We start from the raw sequence: 23,456 nt of genomic DNA on the forward strand, positions 1-23,456 counted from the left end.
AGGTCACTTAGATCATATTTTTCCCCATTCTGATGTTTGGGTTGAACAACAACTGAACCTCATGATCATATCTGCATGATTTTATGATCTGAGATGCTGCCACATGATTGGCTGATTAAATATTTGCATTAATGAGATGTCCAGGTATATCTACAACAGTGGCCACTGAGTGTCTATTATATTATAAGAAGTGAAAACACAGCACTTACTCTCAAGGGTTTGTGGCAACATATGGAGGTCTTCCAAATCTCTGTACCCCAACAATTGCAGTGTATTCTGGATGATTGGGCAGCTGCTCCAATTATTTGGGGAACAAAAACTAATTGAGAAAAAAGCTGGAATTCCCTTCATTTATTTGGGAAACTATGCCACTTAATTGGGGCAAGAGACTGTTGCCAAACAGTTTTCAACTAGTGTCAGACACTTGTGCGACCATTAAACACTACACTATGCTTAGAGCGGACATTTTTTAAGTAGCGGCAGTTGCATGTGCTTACGTTCAAAAAGGAGCAATTTTTTGTCACTGTCAGTTGGCGAGAAATAAGAGTAAGACAATTCCGAACTGTTTTGTTCACTGTGGTTTCAAGCATTCAAGTTTGGAGATGTCAGAAAAGGCCAAGAGTGAAAATGGTACAATTTCACTACTTCAACAAGTTTGGAACTATGAAGAATCGGAAGGTATCAACAATCATCTTGAAAGTGACAATGAAACTGAAGCTCTGGAGGACGTAGTCATTGATAGTATTGCATGAAGGCTGTCCATTATCTACATAAGGTGTTTGCACTGATTTTGTTCATTTACAGCCAATCAAAAGAACACAGCAAGTACACTGAATGCTTCAGTCAATGATTAATAGGAACTGAGACACAGTTTTTTTAGACCTATAGTATTATCAGTAATTTGTTCTGTGTTTCATTTTAATACATAATTTGTTTCTCAGTTAAACGGTAGTTTGTCTTTTTTATAACTTTTAACTAATTCCATGAAAATGGACGCCTCTTGGGCCTCCAGCCGGATATAGGTATCGACTTTAACCAATATTTTGATGACAAGCTCAGCCACCTTCATCAGGGAGGATGCCTGGGCGCATCTAGTCTGGTGGTATTTATACCCCCATTGTCCATCCCGTCTGATTGATATATGCTACTCCACATTTACGGGGAATCCTGAAAATGCCAGCCATCCTGTGTCCCAGGTCATCTTTGACCAGCATAAGCTGTGATTTTGGGCTTCCTTATGGATTTGTGGATGGCATTAATCCAGTATTTCTTCAGGATACTGGCGATCCTTCCAAAACCCAGGGAAATATGGGGAAGACAGGCAGTAGTAATGGATTCTTCCTCTTTGTTAGGTTTTCTTTCGGCCCAGGATGGCTGGTGTTTACAGGATTCCCTGTGAATGCGGAGCACTGTATATTGGCTAGATGAGATGAACGGTGGAAATCCAGATCAAGGAGCACGGGAGGTTTATCTGTTTGGGTTACCCAGAGAAATTGGCGGTAGCAGAGTATTGCATTGGTAAAGGCCATAGGATTGACTTCGATGGCAGAGAACTATTGTGCTGCTCCAATGGCTTTTGGGAACGTCTGCTGAAGGAAGCCATTGAAAGAAAACTAGAGGAAAACAAAGGCGGAGGTCTTATTCTAGTTAACTACTGGAATTTGATCATAAACGAAGCGGGACAGCGGAAACCTGATTGGATAAGGACTAGCCAATTAGGAGGGACAGATGATGGGGTGTATAAATACCACCGGACTAGACATGCCTGGACTTCATCCTTGATGATGATGGCAGAGTTTGTCATTGAAATGTCGGTTAAAATCAATATCTGTACCCGGCTGGAAATATCAACTGTACTCTTTTCCATGGATGCTGCCTGGCCTGCTGAGTTCCTCCAGTATTTTGTATGTGTTACTTGGATTTCCAGCACTTAGTCATAGTCATAACTTTATTGATCCCGGGGGAAATTTACAGATTGTCTCTTGTTTGTGATAGCAACAAGAGATTGGATAGATAAGGAAGATCATCTAGGTGTTTGGTGCTACTGGAGTTCTTCTCTTCCACCAGGCAGAAGATACAAAAACATGAAAGCATGTACCATTAGGTTCAAGGACAGTTTCTATCTTGCTGTTATCAGACTCTTAAATGGACATCTTGTACAATAAGCTGGGCTCTTGACATCACAATCTACCTCATTGTGATCTGGCACTTTATTGTTTACCTGCACTGCACTTTCTCTGTAGTTTTTGCACTTTATTCTGCATTGTTACTGTTTTATCTTGTTTTGCCTTAACTCTGTGATGACTTGATCAGTACAAAAAGTATCCAAGGCAATCTTTTCACTGTATCTTGGTACTTGAGACAATAATAAACAAATACAAATCCCCTTGTATAATGTCAAGTTAAGAGCAACAAGCAAATGAACAATATGTAAAGAATAATCCTTCCATGCTGATGTGACAGTAGCTTGGTACTGAGTAAATGGACGTTCATGTAACAACAATCTATGACATCTTGTTTCTTCAGGATTTATGTCATCCTGTTAAGCAGGGCATTTTTTTGATCGAAGGAAATACTTTCTTTAATTGTATCAGTGTACAAGTAGGATTATTGTGTTTGTCTCAGTAACAGCAATGGAGTGAGCAGTTAATAGAAGGGTCTAAAGCAGAAATGACCTTTGCAGTATGTGTGTAGGAGTTGGGCAATCAATTAAGTTTGAACGTGGACCATTATTCATTGATTCTTTTCATATTACAGTATATCCTCCCTCAGCAATTGCTACATAACCGAATGTATGACTGCCACTCTCCACGGCTCATCTCCTTCAGCGAAAAATCAGGAACCCATCACGCCTTCTCCGTTCCTTTTGGATTATTAGGATGAAGTGGGGAAGGCATGTTCCAGGATTTAAAAAAAATGGCAATCTCCAAGAAAAATCCATCAATATGGATGGAGTCCTGATGAAGGGACTCAATATGAAACATCGACTGTTTATTCCCATCCCTGGATGCTGCTTGACCTGCTGAGTTCCTCCACCATATTGTATGTATTGCTCTGGACTTCCAGCATCGGTAGTATGTCTTGTGTCTATTAGTATGGATGGTGATGCTGTTGTCAATCATTGGAAATGAATTATTATTGTCCAGTGAAAAGCTTGCTTTCCATTGTTTTCAGACAGATCAATTCATTACACCGTGTATCAAGATTGCACCAGATAAAACAATAGCAAAGTGCAGAATAAAGTACATCATTTGGTATGTCGAGCTCATTTCTACAGATGTATCTTGGGGAACATTCTGATTGGTTGCAACATAACCTGGTATGGTGAATTATGCAGAGGATTGATGACTTAGCCAGGTCCATCATGGAAACTAGCCTCAGCACCATTGAAAACACCTTCATAAGGCTGTGCCTCAAAGAGGTGACATCCATCATTAAGGACCCTTACCATCCAGGGCATGCTGTCTTCTCATTATTAACATCAGGGAGGAGAATAGAAGCTTGAAGTCTCACACTTAACATTTTAGGAACATCTTCTTCCCCTCTGCCATCAGATTTCAGAAGAGTCCGTGAACCCATGAACAGCATTTTGTTTTCTTTTTGCGCTATTTATTTGTATGTTATATATCTCTTAATGTAACCCAGAGTAATTTGTTTGCATTGCACTGTACTATTGCTGCAAAGCAATGCATTTCACGACGTACAAATATGTCAGTGATAATAAGCTTGCTTCTGATTCTGAAAGTGCAGTTCAGGTAGACAATAAGGTGAAGGATCATAATAAGGTAGATTGTCCTTCAAGAGTCCTTCTGTTATACTTGGGAATTATACCGAAGGGAGTAGCTGGAGAGATTGTGGAAGCGTTAACAATGATCTTTCAAGAATCGATAGATTCTAGCATTGTACCAGATGACTGGAAAATTGCAAATGTTACTCCGCTATTTAAGAAGGGTGGGAGGCAGCAGAAAGGAAACTATAGACCTGTTAGCCTGATATCAGTGGTTGGGAATTTGGTGGAATCGATTGTTAGGGATGAGATTACAGAGTACCTGGAGGCACATGGCAAGATAGGCCAAAGCCAGCACGGTTTCCTGAAAGGAAAATCCTGCCTTACAAACGTACTGCAATTCTTAGAGGAAATTACAAGCAGGGTAGACAAAGGAGATGCAGTAGATGTGGTGTACTTGGATTTTCAGAAGGCCTTTGACAGGGTGCCACACATGAGGCTGCTTAGCAAGATAAGAGCCCATGGAATTACAGGGAAGTTACTAGCATGGGTGGAGCATTGGCTGGTTGGCAGAAAACAGAGAGTGGGAATAAAGGGATCCTATTCTGGTTGGCTGCTGGTTACCAATGGAGTTCCACAGGGGTTGTTGCTGGGACCGCTGCTTTTTTACGATGTATGTCAATGATTTGGACAATGGTATTAATGGATTTGTGGCTAAATTTTCCAATGATACAACGATAGTTGGAGGAGTGGGTAGTGTTGAGAAAACAGAGAGCCTGGAGGGAGACTTAGATAGTTTAAGGGAATGGGCAAAGAAGTGGCAAATGAAATACAATGTTGGAAAGTGTATGGTCATGCACTTCGATGAAAGAAATAAACGGGTAGGCTATTATTTAGATGGCGAGAGAATTCAAAATGCAGAGATGCAAAGGGACTTGGAAGAAACCCTAAAGGTTAACCTCCAGGTTGAGTCGGTGGTGAAGAAGACGAATGCAATGTTTGCATTCTTTTCTAAAGGTATAGAATATAAGAGCAGAGATGCGATGTTGAGGCTCTATAAGGTACCCATTAGACCACACTGGGAGTATTGTGTGCAGTTTTGGGCTCCTTATTTTGGAAAGGATATACTGACATTGGAAAGGGTTCAGAGAAGATTCACAAGAATGATTCCAGGAATGAAAGGGTTACCGTATGAAGAACGTCTGGCAGTTCTTGGGCTGTATTCCCTGGAGTTCAGGAGAATGAGAAGGGATCTCATAGAAACAATCTGAATGTTAAAGGGCCTGAACAGATTAGATATGGCAAAGTGATTTCCCATGATAAGGGATTCTCAGACAAGGGGGTACGACTTCAGGATTGAAGGACGTCCATTTAGAACTGAAATACAGAGAAATTAATTTAGTCAGAGGGTGGTAAATCTGTGGAATTTGTTACCACGTGCGGCTGTGGAGGCCAAGTCATTGGGTGTATGTAAGGCAGAGATAGATAGGTTCTTGATTAGCCAGGGCATCAAAGGGTATAGGGAGAAAGCAGGGGAATGGAGATGACTGGAAGAATTGGATCAGCCCATGATTGAATGGTGGAGTAGACGATCGGCCAAATGGCCTGCTTTTGCTGCTATATTGTATGGTCTTAATTATTCAATTGTCTTATAGCAGTGGGGTAGAATCTGCTCTAGAACCTGGTGGTACATGCTTTGAGGATGTTGTTCCTTTACCCAAGCAGAAGAAGAAATGAAAGAATGCGCAAGGATGGGGATGTTGGGGACTTTGAGAACTTTGATTATGCTGCCTGCTTTACTGAGCCAACAAGAATAGACAGATTAAAAAAAAATCTGACAAGGCTGTAAGGAGACAATGATCTCCTCTGCCTGGCTTTTATTACAACTGCTTAACCAGTACTCAGTCACAATTAGGCTCCTATGAAACAGCTGGCCCATGCAGCTGGATAATACGGAAAACCACTAATATTTCCTGAGAATTTAGCGTCCTGTATACTGAACTTTTTAAAGTAGCTGTTTTGTTTTTTTTCTAGTACCTAGCAACAATAGCAATCTGTTTTATATGGGCATAATTATGATTAGCTGAAGTAGGTATCATGAAAATGGGGCTTTGGAGATTGACGTCTCATTATGTGAGAGTGTGGAACGAGTTGCCAGCACAAGTGGTTCACGTGAGCTTGATTTCAATGTTTAAGCAAAGTTTGGATCGGTACATGGATTTGTAGGGGTTTGGAGGTCTATGGACCAGGTGCAGGGCAATAGGAGTAGGCAGTTTAAATAGTTCAGCATGGAATAGATGGGCTGAAGGGCCCGTTTCTGTGCTGTATGTTTCTATGACTCTAAAAGCACAATAGAATCAATGAAAGTCTACACCCATCAGGACTGACTGCAACCAAAGTGCAAAAAAGCAGCAAAAAACTGTGCAAATACTTAAAGAAAGAGAAGAAATAAGCAAAAAAAAAGTAATGATAAGTAAATAAACAATGGATATGAAGAACATGAGAAGAAGTGTCCTTGAAACTGAGATCATAGGTTGGGGGAACAGTTCAGTGATGGAATGAGTGAAGTTGAGAGAAGTATTCCACATTGGTGGGAAGAGTCCTGAGGCTCCTATTCCTTTTTGCTGATGGGAGCAGTGAAAAGAGAGCATAACCTGGATGTTAGGGGACATTGATGATGGATATCGCTTTCCTGTGACAGCGTTCCATATAGGTATGTTCAATAGTGTGGTGGACTTGACACATGGTGGACTAGGTCATACTCACTACCCTTAGTAGGATTTTCCATTCAAAGGCATTGGTGTTTCAACACCAGACTGTGATGCAACCACTCAATACAAACTCCACCACTCATGTAGAAGTTTGTCAAAGTTTTCATAAACTTCTAACAAAACAGAGGCACTGCTGTGCTTTCTTCATAATGACACTTACGTGCTGGAGACTATGACAGATCTTCTGAAATGATAACACTGAGGAATTTAAAGTTGTTGACCTCTCCACCTCTGATCTTCTGATGAAGATTTGCTCACGGACTTCTGATTTCCACTTCCTGAGGTCAATAATCAGCTCCGTAGTCTTGTTGACAATTGAATGAGAGTTTGTTGCTGTGGCATCACTCAGCCTGATGATCAGTCTGCCTCCTATGACCCGGTTGACGACAAACATTGAGAAATTGACTAACTCTGTTGCATTAATAAAGCACCTTGTTAAATGTATAAAACATGTCTGCATCAGTGTTATCTTGTATTTCCATACAATGTTACATTAGGCTGTTACGCATCAATTGTCAGAGAAGTACTTGCATAAATACGTAAACCACCTTCATACAAGCAAGGACAGAAAACAGGGCAAAGTGAGTATACTTACTTATTCAGTAAGCTATGTGTCAAAGTATTTGGGCAGTACATTTCTAACTCTTCTGGCTTCAGTCTCGTTGCCGTCTGTTCTGAAATTGTTAGGTTCTGCGAAGCGCAGAATCAAATATTGCTGTGATGATTGTACGCTCTAGTACGTTCTAGGTCTGCCTCCTATGTACTGATTCTTCACCACTTTTGAGTTCTGGAGATGCACTACTGTCAGGAAGAAATTTCTATGCATCTTATTTTTAAATAAATGGCTAACTACTTTGTAACTATGTTCCATTGTTTGTGAAAGATTTTAACATTAATCCCGTCAAGTGCCCTTAGGGTCTCATATGTTTGAATACTGTCACCCCTCGTTGGAATGCAAATCCAACTTGACTAACCACTCTTGACAGGCAACTCTCTCATCCCATAAATTAGGCTGATGAATCTCCTTTGGAATACTTACAATGCTACAATGTATTTATTTTGGAGGACCAAAACTGTACATCATCGATACATTCATTTTCACCGATACCACATACATCCTCACCGTTCTTAAACTCCAACCCCTTCAAGGTAAAAATCAAAATAGAATTTGCCTTCTTACTTAACTATTTGCTGGACCTGTCTGGTAACATTTCGTGATTCAGACTCAAATTTGTACATTTATCACACGTATATTAAATTGTACAGTGAAATGCATCATTTGCATTAACAACCAACACACTGAAAGTTGTGCTGGGGGCAGCTCGTTAAGTATCTCATCACATTCTGGCACCAACAATGCATGAGCACAATGGTTGCCAGAACAACGCAGAACACAAAAAAGCAGAAAAGAAAAGAACAACAAAGCAAGCCCTTCCCCCCCCGCCACCCAACCATACACACGGACAGTCCACCAACCATCGACCTCTGGGACCCAAGTCTCCACCCATCGGGCTTCGACTTCTGAACTTCGAATCAGCCTTTAGACGTTGATATTTGGTATCAGCCCCTGGACTAGCCAATGACAGGACCTCAAACTACAGGTCCATTGTGTCACCAGCCCTCGTGCCTCCTACTTGCGTTGACATCCAACCCCAGGATGCACTGACCTGGGACAGGCCAACATCCACTGATTCATGTATTCAGACACCACTTCTGCTGCCTCTCTCCAGTTCTCACATTGAACAGTGTAACACAAGAGCTGGTCCTTCAGCCAACCAAGATGCCAATCCAAATTAATCCCATCTAGTGGCACATTATATGCTGTATCTCCCTTAATTCCCTGTCTATTCAAGTGCCTGCCTAAATGTCTCTTAAATGCCACTTCTACATCTGTTTCTACTACTTCCCCGCCTGCACATTCCAGGTACTTACCATTCTCTGTTTGAAAAGTTGTCTCGCAAATCTCTTTTAAACTTTGACTCTTCCTCCTCACCTTAAAGTTATGCCCTCTAGTTTTTGACATTTTCACTCTGGGGGAAAAAAAAGACTCTTCGATATCTGTCCTTCATGGTAGCATAATGCTTTCCACGGCCTATATCTAACTTAGTGGAAGAAGAGGGTCAGACATGAATGGCTTTCTCCCTTCTTTTATATTACCATTAAATCCAAGAACATTAGACTGTTAGACGAGGGAACCAGTGTGGGTAACTTCAGTCACCTTCACTCTGATCTGATGGCATAATCTATGGACTAACTTTCAAGATTTACAACTGAAGACCACAGTTTTATTTACTTATTTATTTAGTGGTTACAGTGTGGAAAAAGTCCTTCCAGCCCTTTGAGCCACACCGGCCAGCAATCTCATGATTTAATCCTAGCCTAATCACCAAACAATTTACAATGACCAATAAACCTCCGAACTGGTACGTCCTTGGACTATGGGAGGAAACTGGAGCACCCGGAGGAAACCCATGTGATCACGTGGAGAACATACTAACTCCTTATAGATAGTGGTGGGAATTGAACCTAGGTCGCCTGTACTGTTAAGCACTGTGCTAACCACTACACTACCGTGACGCTGTAAGTGTATGTATGTATTTATTTATTATTTTAGTTGCAGTTTATTTTCTTTTGCACATCAGTTGTTTGCCAGACTTTTTATGTCGTTTTTCCTCCATTGATTCTGTTGTATTTCTTTGTTCTACTGGCAAGAAAATTAATCCCAAGGTTGTATATGGTGATATATATGGTACATACTTCGATAATAGATTTAATTTAAACTTTGAAATTTGAATTGAACCCTAAATAAATATCTTGGTGATAAAATGTACAAAAGATATACTCAGACAACTTTCAGCAAACAATATTTCACAGACAACAAAGCAAAAGAGATTAAATATTTTGGTATACAGTTTTGATACAGTACATGATAATTAAGACAGAAAATGTAATGTGAACATTATCTGAATTTCACTATTTGCTGTCAGCTATTTTTCCTATTCATAAACCATAATTTCAATAGTTAATGAATTTACAACTTATTTTCCAAAAATATGGACATTCATTGGAATACATAAGGCTAAAAAAGATTGTGCGTTATGAAACTTAGCATCTGTGTAACCTTTAAAATATAGTTGCACAATACCCTGATGTGGTGACTCAATGCCAGGGAATGAGAATGAATGAACATCTAGGTCTCATTGTGTTCAGCATGGTACTTTCCTGTGGTTGCATAATCTTCTTAGTTACTTTGTCCTGAAGAAGCATGTGAATGTTGTTTACTGCGAGAGAGAGAATGACACTGACACCAACAGGCACTTTCTCAGCTGCTGATCTGCTATTTATGAGGGAATACATGAGAGATAATGAAGAATAAGGGGCAATTACAATACAACATGTGGAATATTGAAAGTCATCTCAGATATATAGCGGGAGCATTTCAGACTTGAACGCACAACCTCAGAATTGAAGGACACCTCATTAAAACAGAGATGTGGAGGAATTTCTTTAGCCAGAAAGCGGTGAATCTATGCAATTTTTTTGCCACAGATGGCTGTGGAAGCCAAGTTATTGGGTATATGTAAAGCGGAGGTTGATAGGTTCCAGATTCTTTATTATTGTCAAATGCTGTTTTTAGATGCATACCGCACCCTGAGAAAAACACCACAGCAAATTCCTAATGGGCGGAGTTGAATGCCTGAGCATGAAGTGGAGGTTGATAGGTTTTTGATTAGTAAAGGCATCAAAGTTTACAGGGAGAAGGCAGTTGAAAGGATTGAGAGGATAAGAAATCGGACATGATAGAATAGTGGAGCAGCCTCAACAGGCTGAGTTGCCTCATTGTCCTTCTTTGTCTTATGGTCTTATAGCAACGTAACCCTACAAATATCATATTAAGACAATGTTCAAACAAAGAAACTGGAATCTTTTCTAAAAATAAGCTTTTCAATTTCAATATATAGCTGTGCAGAACAACAGAAAATTTGAACCAATTTTTGTACTGATACATCAGCCAGTTCCATTACCTCACAAGCAAAAGAAATCCTGCAGATGCTGGAAATTCAAGCAACACACACACAAAATGCTGGAGGAACATGGCGGGCCAGGTAGCATTTATGGAAATGGATAAACAGTCAATGTTTTGGGTTGAGACCCTTCATCAGGTGTGGAGAAAAAAGATGAGAAGTCAGAAAGAAGGTGGGGGGAGGTGAGGAAGGTAGTAGGTGATAGGTGAAACTTGGGGGGGGGTGGAGAGATAAAGTAAAGAGCTGGGAAGTCGATTGGTGAAAGAGATAAGGGCTGGAGAAGGGGGAATCTGATAGGAGAGGACAGACAGCCGAAAGGGAAGTGGGAGGAGCACCAGAGGGTGGTGATGGGCAGCTAAGGAGATAAGGTGAGAGAGTGAAACGGGAAAGGTGAAGGAGGGTAGGAGGGCCATTGCTGGAAGTTGGAGAAATCGATATTCATGCCATCATCGACAACCTTGTATTACTTCCTCCTCTCCTCTCACCTTCTTATTCTGACTTGTCATCTTTTTTCCCCCAGTCCTGATGAAGCGCCTCGGCCTGAATTGGTGATTGTTTATTCTTCTCCATAGATGCTGCCTGACCTGCTGAGTTCCTCCAGCATTTTGTGTTTTTACTTCTGTTACTGCAACTGCAACATTTTCACTGACACTTCTGAAACCATTAAATTACCCGTTAGAGAAGAGATGCCTGGCACACAGACAAGAAGCAATGAGCACTAACTCGCACAATCATCATTTTGTGTAAAAACTCTTTGCAGAACCACACAAACATTGAATCTGTAATACTTAATGGAGTTGTAAACGACTGAAATCTATGGAGCTGGTCAAGAAGGATTGATGAAACGTTACTATAGTCTGTACTCACACAGAGTTTTTGCATTTGGTGAAAATGTATTCATGACGATGGCAACACCAGGATGTAGACAGAAGGCCATCAATTGTTTAAAAAAGCCAACAACCTTAAAAAATAGTGTCACAGGTACAGTTGAAGTCAGAAGTTTACATACACCTTAGCCAAATACATTTAAGCTCAGTTTTTCACAATTTTTGACATTTAATCCTAGAAAACATTCTCTGTCTTAGGTCAGTTAGGATCACTAGTTTATTTTAAGAATGTGAAATGTCAGAATAATAGTAGAGAGAATGATTTATTTCAGCTTTTATTTCTTTCATCGCATTCCCAGTGCATCAGAAGTTTACATACATTTTGTTAGTATTTGATAGCATTGCCTCTAAATTGTTTAACTTGGGTTAAACATTTTAGGTAGCCTTCCACAAGCTCCTCACAGTAAGTTGCTGGAATTTTGTTCCATTCCTCCGGACAGAACTGGAGTAACTGAATCAGGTTTATAGGCCTCCTTGCTCGCACACGCTTTTTCAGTTCTGCCCACAAATTTTCTATCTGTAGATAGGGTTGGCCTTCATAAATCAATAGTATTGAGTACAGGATTTGGGATAGCATGCAGAAGTTGTATAAAAAGTTGGTGAGGCTCAATTTCGAGTGTTGTGTGCAGTTCTGGTCACCTATCTACAGGAAGAATATCAATAAGATCGAAAGAGTCCAGCAAAATAATTACAAGGTCTTGGCACGGTCTTGAGGACCTGAGTTTAAAGGGAATGTTTCAATAGGTTAGGACTTTATTTCCTGGAGTGTCGGAGAATGAGGAGAAATTTGATACAAAATTATGAAGATTATGGATAAGGTAAATACAAGCATTCAGGGCTAACAATCCTGACTGGTAAAGCAAAATTGTTACAGAAACTCCAACAAAGGATCCTTCTGCATTTGAGTGCAATGGCATTCCCAAGTCTCAGAATTCCTTTGTATTCCTGGGACTTGCATGACTGACAGAAGTGAAAACTGAGAGGAAGCTACAGACATGATGAAGGAAGCCCTGCACACAGCCAGAGATGGAGAATCTTCATGACTGCCCTAAATGCCAGCAGAGTAACAGGCAGTAAGTAAGTAAATGCAAGGATGCTTTTACCACTGAGGTTGGGTGAGACTGGAACTAGAGGTCATGGGTTAAGGTTGAAGGTGAACTGTTTAGGGTGAATGTGAGGGAGAACTTCACTCAGAGGGTGGTGAGATTGTTGAACAAGCTGCCAGTAGAAGTGGTGGATGTGGGCTTGATTACAATATTTAAGAGAAGCGTATGCTCGGCTAGAAGCCTGAGAAGCTTGTAGGATTATTTTAGGAACTCTAGCTCTGTCTCCCATTGGCCCTTCTCCTGTCAGTAGAAACTGTTCCATTGTGCTTAATAGCTAAGTCACATGTGATGGCCAGGAAATGGACTTGATTGTCAGAGGCTATTTGAGATGCACGCTGTTGGGAGCATTAAATCGGTAGTGGGAGCTTATCCGCACTACCTCCCCTATCCATGACAAACTTAAGAGTATAGCACAAATACTATGTTTCACTTATTCTGGAGAGAAACTATACTCCTATCTCTTATAGTTATTGGCCAGAGATTCCCAGGACCTTCTACTTTTGTTTCCATTTCTCCAGGTAATAAACTATTTTTCTCATGTATTAGGGAAAGTTTGAATCGATCAGGACTTCATTTCCCGGAGCACAGAAGAATGAGGGAGAACTTCATGGAACTACACAAAATTATGGATAGGATAAATACAGGCAAACATTTTGCCCTCAGGTTGGTTAACATGATCCACAGGTCATAGGTTAAGGGTAAAAGGTGAAATATTTAGGGGGAACTTCTTCACTCAGAGGGTGTGTGAGTCTGAAAAGAGCTGCCAGTAAGTGGTGGATGTGATTTTGTTTGCAACACTGAAGGAAAATTTGGATAGGAACATGAATGGAAAGGGTTTGGAGGATAGTGGTACAAGTTTGGATAGGTGGGACTAGGAAGAAAAATGGGTGAGCACAGATTAGATGGACTGGAGGGTCTGCATCTGTACTGTAATGCTCTATGACTATCTGTGATACCTACATCCCAGCTTTTTCTGAATTATTCACCAGGATTCATGAGTCCCTTTGCATTTCAGAGCCCTGTAATCTCTCATCTTTGAGATACTACGCTCTCTGCATTTTCTTGCCAAATTAAGTGTATTTTCCCACATTATACTACAAAGCCAAATTTTTGTCTACACGCTTAAGCTATTAACATCTATCCATATGAACTCTTCACAGCAAAATTTTCTACCCACCCACCCGTCTTTCCTTTCATGTCCACTATTTCTTTAGCCTCTTAAGACTGCACAATATTCTAATGCATTTACAACAGAAAGAAACTGAATTAATCATTATTAAAATCTATAATTACAACATCAGAAGGTAAGCACAAAGCAGTGATTTAGTACCTGGCTGACCACAGTTAGGGACAAGTACCAGATTAAGATTCCAAAAGCAAGTTCAAGCAAGTAATGGAAAGTTGGAACTGTTCTAAGGATGTGAATTACCCAGCTCATTTCATTTTGAATATAACTAGACTCATGGAGTCATAGAAAAGAAGAGCAGAGAAGTAGGACCTTTGGCTCATCTAGTCTATGCCAAACCATTTAACTACCTACTCCCATCAATCTGCACTGGAATCCCTACCCCTCCATACACCTACAATCCATGTACCTATCCAAACTTCCCTTAAACGTTGGAATGGAGCTTGCATGCACCACTTGCACTGACGTCTTGTTTCACAGATTCACAACCTTCTGAGTGAAGAAGTTTCCTCTTATGTTTCCCTTAAATTTTTCACCTTTCACCCTTAATGCATGACTTCGCGTTGAGGTCCCACCCAACCTCAGTGGAAAAAGTCTGCTGGCATTAACCCTATCTATATCCCCCTCTTAATGTCGTATGTTTCTTTCAAATCTCCTCTCAGTCTTCTATGTTCTAAGGAATAAAGTCCTAGCCTATTCACCTGCCCCCTATAACTCAGGTCCTCCAGTCCTAGCAAAATCCTTGTAAATTTTCTCTGGACTCTTTCAAGCTCCACACAGTACTCCAAATTAGGCTCCCCCATGCCCTGTAAAACTTCAATATAACATCCAATCTCCCAAACTTCTGTTAATGTATTTTCCCTGCTAACAAATTTAATTTACAAGTACTGCATATTATGGCAAATGTAAACGATCCTTTTGAATATGCGCTCGGTATCTTTTTTGTTCTGTTGAATAATTTTATCCATTGAGACAAAATTTTTTTAGCAATTTGTTCAATTTGTAATTACTTTGATAGAAATAAACCTTCACACACATTCACAAGCACTGTGTTCCATTCATCCAACTATAGATCTGTTAAGCAAAACAAGAAGTGGTAAGAATAGTTCTTGGCAATAGTTCTTGGCAACATTGATGCTGCATTGGTTGAATCATGGCTTGGTATGGAAACACCAATACCCAGGAATGGAAAAGCCCATAGCATGTGGTGGATACAACCCAGGAAAAGCTTTCCTCACCATTGAGCACATTTAGAAAGTGGCGAACTTCATCAAAAATCCCCGCTACCACCATCAGACAGGACATACAGGAGGGGAGGTCCCACACCACCAGGTTCAGGAACAGTGACCATCAGGCTCTTGAACCAGCTTGGATAACTTATTTCATCTCAATGCCGAAATGATTCCACAACCCATAGACTTACTTTGAAGGTTTCTACAAACCATGTTCTCAGTATTATTTATTTATTTTATTATTTGCATGATTTATCTTCTTTTCACATTGGTTGCTTGTCAATCATTGGTTATTCATAAATTATATTGTATTTCTTTATTTTCCTGTCAACGCATGGAAGAAAATGAATCTTAAGGCAGTATATGTTGCTATAGGTACTTTGATAATAAATTTACTTTGACTTTCATGAATTAAGCACTGTTGACCTAACTTTAAATTGTGGGTTGTCTGACAATGACTTCTTGCTAGGAGCCAATTTGCCTGCGCTCTGTAATGGATATTCGCATTCCAGCTCCCAAAGGGCTTCTTGCTAACCTCAGCTTTTCAGCAAAGCAGCGTGACCTTTCCAAGGGTCAAGACCTTATTTAGTAAGTTAAACTTCTAACCAATGCTCCTCGCTCAGCCTCTTGAGCACAGAAACAATATGATCCACGTTGGCCTAATTAAACATTGCATCCACCCGACCTGATAAATGTAGCTGTGAAACATCACACACAGGTGATGTCAACTCTCAGAAAAACAGTACAAATATTAGAAAGCAGCCAAGATGTTAGGAATGACCAAACTAAGGTTGACAGAAAGATGGACTCAAATTTATTCCTCAGCCTTCAGTTTCTGCAGTGAAAGACTTGTTGGCATGTCTTTCTAACTTGTAAAAATTATCACTGTGCTTGTAAATGCCTTATAAGTCCAAGAATATTTCATCAAAATTAAATGTGTCTTACTAAACTAAAATAAAATTTAAACTGCTTCATTAGCTGGAAGTATCTCCTTCCTGAATGGAGTGGGGACTCACTGCAGCTATCTTTCCATACAGACAGAAGTAATGAGGTCAGCTAGTCCTTAACGAGTAGGGTGATACAGTTTAATTACCCTAAAGTGAGGATGCTTATCAGATAGGGCTTAAAGTCTGAAGTTTAGAGCTCACAGACAGTGCACTCAATGTCATTTAAACCCCTATGTTAAAAATGAGGGTTATAATCAATGACTAAACGGCTGAAATCACTTACCACTTAAGTGAAAAGGTGATTAAGATTGACAAAAATCAAACTTACAAAATAAAGTGAAAATTAGTGAAATAGTGAAAAGAAAAATGCCAATAGTTACAAAATAATATCTGCAAGAAAACACAATAACTTAAAACTATGTACTTGTTCTTGTCCAGTGCGAACTCTTGGCAGCTCCTATCTCTCTCTCTCATAATGAGGGCGATGGGCTCCTTTTATTAGGCACTAGGACATATCGTCTTTAATTACCAATTTTAATTTAAGTTGATACACGAATTAGAATGTGATGCACCCCATGATGTATTTGCAATCATATAACAAAATAAAGAGAAGTATCTACCTTAAATGCAGTATACAAACAATATATACATGTTTACACATCCCCATTACTAAATAAATGGAATATCATGTCATGTCTGGTGGGAAAGACACCATAAAACCAACCAGAATGCATCAGCTCAGTTTGAGCCCCAACAGACACTATGGGACTTCTGGGAAATGACACAGTGAAACAGCAGAACACTCAACACAACCTCACACTTACAGGTAACTGCAAATAAAGAATTAAGTTACTCTAAACTAAACTTTGTTGTCTGACTCTAAATGTATGTAGCAATGCAGAGAAAAACAGTGGGTTAATTTTATAAGAATATACCGGGGAAGACATTGAAGTGAATACATTCACCACAACGACAGCAGAAAACTGAAAAGGCAATGTTTGTGTGTAAGGAATGTGTTTACTAAGTGCTCTCCATCACACCCCACTTGGTGTGTTAAATAGGAGTTACATTTTACCCAAATACCAATTTGCTTGTCACAAAAAAAGACTATTTACAGCAAGCTTGTTTAAAAATGAGTATGATGGTACAAAAATTATTAACACAAGAGATTATGCAGATGCTGAAAATATTTAGCAACACACATAAAATTCTGGAGGAACACAGCAGGTCAAGGCCTACAGAAGGGAACAAACCACCTATGCTCAGGCCAGACCTCAAGTTCCTCTAGCATTTTGTGTATGCAGTATCATGTTGCAGGTAGCTACTGCATCATATGAAAAAAACTGACTTATAGGAAGTAAGCAACACACACACAAAAAGCTGGAGAAACTCAGCAGGCCAGGCAGCATCTATGGAAAAGAGTAAACAGTTGACATTTCAGGACAAAACCCTTCATCAGGACCTGGTCTTGGACCATGATTGCCCATGTCATACGATATGGCACATAATGATGATGATTTTAATTTTGACAAATAATGCTTGGCGTGAACCTAAAACTTACAAAGAATTTCCAAACACGGTACAATTTTGTTTGCTCTGTCCGCCAGAACAAGCAGGATCTCCCGATCACCACCCATTTTAATTCCACTTCCCATTCTGATATGTCCATCCATGGCCTGGATGAGGCCACACTTAGGTTGGAGGAACAACACCTTATATTCCATTAAGGTAGCCACCAACCTGATGGCATCAGCATCGATTTCTCAGACTTTGAATAATGGCCCCCACCCCGCCTTCACCATCCCACCCTCTCTCTCCCTCTTTTCCCTCTCTCACCTTATCTCCTTTCCTACACAATGCCTCTCTCTGGTGCTCCTCCCCGCACTTCCTTTCTTCCATGTCCTTCTGTCTCTTTCACCAAGCAACTTCCCATCTTTTTACTTCATTCCACCCCCTCCAGGTTTCACCTATCACCTGGTGTTTCTCTCCCCCCCACCACCTTTTAAATCTACTCCTCAGCTTTTTTTCTCCAGTCCCGCCGAAGGGGTTACGTCCAAACTGTCAACTATACCTTTTTTCCATAGACGCTGCCTGACCTGCTGAGTTCCTCCAGCATTGTGTGTGTGTGTGTGTGTGTGTGTGTGTGTGTGAATTTTTTTTTTACAGTTACGGGGAAAATTTGTTTGAGTTTTGAGTTGGCTTTGAAGCTTGAGCAAGAGTTGGCATCACCACCGTCCCTCCAGAGAATTAGCAACCCACATCTCAAATGGATGAACCTATCAAAGCCAGACAGACATAAGGAATCTAGCAGATATTTCAGGCAACCCATGAGTAAATCTTTAATGCATTGGTTTTGAATTAGGAAGAAGTTGCTTCTGAGAAGTATGACTGGATTCAGAACAATTCCAGAGTAGTTCAGCTGTACAGGGAAGGAGGGAACAAAATGATTAATGTCAATTCTATTTTTAGGAATACAGACAGGCATTTCTGAAGTCATAGAAATATGTTCAGGATGATCCTTTGCCTTCTGGTGTCAGAATCAAGGATATCTTTGAACAATTGCAAAACAAACATCAGAGGAGTACTGTAAGTCCTGGACTATATGAGTGCTAGAAGCAGAGAGTAACAAAAAAAACATGACGCTCTGTTGGCAGGTATTAAGTTACAATAAAAGATATCACGTTTCATATTCTCTGCATTGCAGTTTTCCAGTAGGTGCAAACATTTTGAAATGTACAACAGTATTTTGCACATAAATATTCATATAGAATGCAAATATTTCCTAAAATGAGGCAAGTATGTAGGCATTTGACGATATTCCACAAGCAAGTGAAGAAAGCATTTTTTTAAAAAATGTACGCGTAAAAAAATTGTGATTAAGTTTTACACAGGGCATGCCCCCTTTCTGCAAATTTCATGCTTTTTGATGACTGGCGAGGCATCTTGCACAACCACAAGAGCTACAAAGATTGAAATCCATTAAAGCCTCAATCTTCTTGAGCTCATCGTAGTCATAGTCATACTTTATTGATCCCGGGGGAAATTGGTTTTTGTTACAGTTGCACCATAAATAATAGAATCTGCAAGATTCTACCTTAGGATGAAGCAGCATTAAAATTAACTCATATATTCTTACGTGGAACTTATCTAAACGAATGAGGAGCACATCAGTAATAATTTCTTCTCTTGTTACAGTTGCTTGACTTTTGCAGAACTATTTCAAGAAAGTCAAAGTCTTGAATAGTTTTGTTTCCCCTTAGATTCTTAGATCAATAATACATACAGGTATAAACGTTTCCAATCTTACTCAGATGAGATGCATTCCCAACATCACAGGATTAAGAGAAAAATTTCTAATTTGTTTACAAAATGATGGATCTCTGATATCATTGCAAAGTGCTTTGAGAGACTGGTTCTATCACATCTGAAATCCTGTCTGCCCACTACCCTGGACTCCCATCAATTCGCCTATTGCAACAACAGGTCTACAGAGGATGCCATCTCCACGGCACTTCACTCTGCCGTGACCCACCTGGCCAGCCCCAACTCTTACATCAGAATGCTGTTCATTGACTTTACTTCGGCATTCAATACTGTGATCCCCTCCAAGCTGATCGCCAAACTTCGCCAGCTTGGTATCAGCTCATCCCTCTGCAACTGGACCTTGGACTTTCCCAATCTGGTAAGTTAGACAACCTCTCCTCCTCCACTCTCACCCTGAACACCAGCGTGCCTCAAGGCTGTGTGCTGAGCCCTCTTCTGTACTCCCTTTTCAGCTATGACTGCATTCCTGTACATGGTTCTAACTCCATAATCAAGTTCGCAGACGACACCACGGTGATGGCCTGTTCAGAGGGGATGATGATACAGCCTACAGGGATGAGGTCCAGCACCTGACCACGTGGTGTGCCCATAACACCCAGAAGACCAAGGAGATTATTGTGGGCTTCAGACATGCTAGGAGCCACACTCATGTCCCCATCTCCATCAACGGAGCTGTAGTGAAGCATGTATCAAGCTTCAAATTCCTTGGTGTCCACATTTCTGAGGATCTCACCTGGTCCCTGAACTCCTCCATCCTGATCAAAAAGGCACAACAGCACCTTTATTTCCTGCGGAGCATCAAAAAAGCTCACCTCTGTCCCAGGATACTGACAGACTTTTACCGCTGTACCATTGAGAGCATACTCACCAACTGCATCTCAGTGAGGTATGGCAATTGTCCCGTATCGGACTGCGTGTGGTGAAAATTGCCCAGCGGATTATCGGCACCCAATTGCCCACCATTGAGAACATCTACCATAAACGCTGCCTGGGCAGGGCAAAAAGCATTATCAAGGATGCATCTCACCCTAACCATGGACTTTTTACTCTCCTCCCATCCGGTAGGTGCTACTGGAGCCTCCACTCCCACACCAGCAGGCACAGGAAGAGCTTCTTCCATGAGGCTGTGACCCTGCTGAACCTCACATCACAGAGCTAAGCAGTATTGCACCCATATTGTACTGTCTCAGTACTTTTATATTTGTGTGCTGCAGCACTTACTTTTTATTTGCAGTTATTTTGTAAATAACACTATTCTTTGCATTTCTGATTAGATGCTAACTGCATTTCATTGGCTTTGTATCTGTATTCAGCACAATGACAAAGTTGAATCTAATCAAAACCTAATCTAACATGATTGTTGTAGTAGTAGTAGTTTATATTCTGCATCAAAATATGTTCATGTAGCAAGACAATTTCCATTTATTTTATTCGCATGATCAACAAAAAGTCACTACAAGATGAATTCATAATGGCAGTACAGCAGTGGAAACAGCAAGCAGTTTAAAACTTCTGGGAGTGCTCATCTTGCACAACCTCAATGGTCCCAGAACACATGCTACATATAAGAAAGCTCGCCAATGCTCCTACTTACTGATGAGGCTGAAAGGAGCTGGCCAATGGACATTGTTGGGAATGGTTGTTTTTTTATAGACTTTTGATAAGATATTAGTTTAATTAATGCAAGACCAAAATTGTGGTTCTAATCATGTCAGGTAAAATAAACGATAACATTTACAAAGTATTTTTAACAATGTGTATCATTATCAAACTCATATTTTTCACAGTATCACACATAAAAGTTGCTGGTGAATGCAACAGGCTAGGCAGCATCCCGGACTCCAGCAACGACCATGGATCCCTTCTACACCTTTTTCACAGTATGCAGTGGTTCGTTCCCACTTACTGGAAGAAGGCAGAATAGCAGTTACAAATACCTTTTCATTTTTAATTGGCTAAGTATTAGCGCATTATACACATGTAATAATTGTTTTACTTATGTAGCCTATTAACTGTGTTGTTTCTATCTGAAGAATTTTTTGCTATCTCAAGTATAAAGGCGAAAGATTTTTCAAAGGCTCCACCTTTTTCGCTGCCTTCTTTTCATTAAATCATTTGAATCTCTGCTTTGTTTCTCAGCTCCTCACTTAAGGCTGATTTATACTTGTGCGTCAAATGTACGCCATAGCTACCACGTACCCTACGCCGTAGGGTGACGTGCACCTCCCCAAAAATGGTACTCATACGTCACGGCAACGCAGACCGCAGCAACTGTGATTGGTCTGCTTGGTAGCATCACATTTTCCGTTGCTTTTCTCCGCCATGTCTGTACACTGATGCAAAATAAATGGTTGAAGACGATGAACCAAATCGTCAAACCTACCTGCCGACATCCGAAAATATTTGAAATGCTTTTCCTCGTCCATGTCTCTCACGATGAAACTCAACACAGTGGCATAGAAACCCCACCACCAACTAGCGTTTTGGTGGTGAATTGCAGAGTGATGCAGACACAACTACGCATGCTCGCTACGGCGTAGGGCTATGCAAAAGTTTAAATCAGGCCTACGGCATAGCCCATACACACAAGTATAAATCAGCCTTTAGTTTCAAATGCTTTGTATCTATGTTTAAACTTTATGGTAAACGAGCATGAAGAATCAATGAATCGAAGTTTCTCACTCATTCCTGTACTCCTAAAAGAACCCAGGGATCAAATATTACAGAGCTCTGACAATGTTAATGCTGACATCCTTCTACAGATGCACAGTAGAGGGCATCCTAACATGCTGCATCACTGCATGGTACAGAAACTGCACTGCAGCGAACAGGACGACTTTACAATGGGCAGTCAAAACTGCCCAGGGCATCACCTGCACTAGCCCACCCGCCATAAAGGACATATATACAGAAAGGTGCTGGAAAAGGGCCTGTAACATTATGAAAGATCCCACCCACTCTGCTCATGGACTGTCTGACCCAGTCCCACCAGGGAGGAGGCTACATAGCATCCACACCAGGACCACCACACTCAAAAACACTGACTTTCCCCAAGTAGTAAGGATCCACCCACTAACTCAACCCTCCACACCTCCCAACCACCACTACTTTATTATCTCCTGTCAGTCACCTTATTTACTGTCACTCCTGTATTTAACGTCACTTTATGGACATACAATCTATATGAGCTATCTTATGTATTTATTTATATTTACTGTGCTCTTTATCTTATTGTGTTATTTTTGTGTTGCATCAGGTCCAGAGTAACAATTATTCTACTCTTCTTTGCATTTGCTTACTGGAAAAAGACATTAAACTATTCAGAACTTTAAATGAAATGGAATTAGAAACAAATTTGTAAGTTAACAGTCAATTACCTATTTTTTGATGAGTACGAGTCCAATTTAATTCTCTCATCATAACCAATCTGGTCAATGATTGCTAACATGAGTAGAATAAATGCATGTCCCTTGAAATGGGGAAGAGTTTCTCCATGGATGGGAGAAAAAGCAGAAGAGCACGGGAAGGCTCTTCTTATACCCACAGGCCAAACTGGTTACTCTCAATGTGGAACCGCAGAGTCCATGAAAGTTCCAATATCTGGTTCATTGCTTCATTTCTTAAATTGTTAATAATTTAGCTTTTGAAAATTCTGATAGTTCAAGCCTTTATAGGCACGATTAGTTATGGTTGATAAAGCATTGGAACCATTTGAAACATCGGTGGAACTCAGTCAGGGAGATCCTAAGAACTTCCCCAGAGATACCATGCCCTACCCCTGACTTCATCCTTTTTCCCCTCTCGCATCATTTAATGCTCAATACATAATATAATCCTGTCAACCTCAAAATACGAGCCATTTCAGTGACAACATCTCACAGTTACACAAGTGTGTTAGTCTCTCTACAAGAGTTTCAGGCTATTGACGACAAGAAATGCAAAAACAAAGCGCCCAACCTCAGTCGAACATAGAGCTCATTTGGTTCCATACCTACGCATGATAAATATAATAAGCAGCCGAAACACTATTGTTTTTTGACACAGTGAGTTCTTTACATTAATCCACCAGTGCTCATCACAGTGCGAAATAAATAACATCTCATTACCACATGCTGAATATCCATCACGTTGGATTTTGTACAGGCCATTAATTATGCGTATGTGCTCATCTCCCCCCAGAGTGAAATATTTTACACAGAGATTCCACACCCTACTAATAATCAACAACATATTCCAATCAGCGGAGTATAA

The 23,456-nt window shown here is 40.4% G+C and overlaps 1 protein-coding gene across 1 annotated transcript in view; it reads right to left on the bottom strand.

The window, feature by feature from the left end:
- Nucleotides 1–23,456, bottom strand: part of csmd3b (CUB and Sushi multiple domains 3b) — a 2,345,756-nt gene that overhangs the window by 1,848,442 nt on the left and 473,858 nt on the right. The gene's annotated exons all lie outside the window — the stretch shown is intronic.

Source organism: Mobula hypostoma, chromosome 1, assembly GCF_963921235.1.
Source record: "Mobula hypostoma chromosome 1, sMobHyp1.1, whole genome shotgun sequence".
In the NCBI taxonomy this organism is placed as follows: Eukaryota; Metazoa; Chordata; class Chondrichthyes; order Myliobatiformes; family Myliobatidae; genus Mobula; species Mobula hypostoma.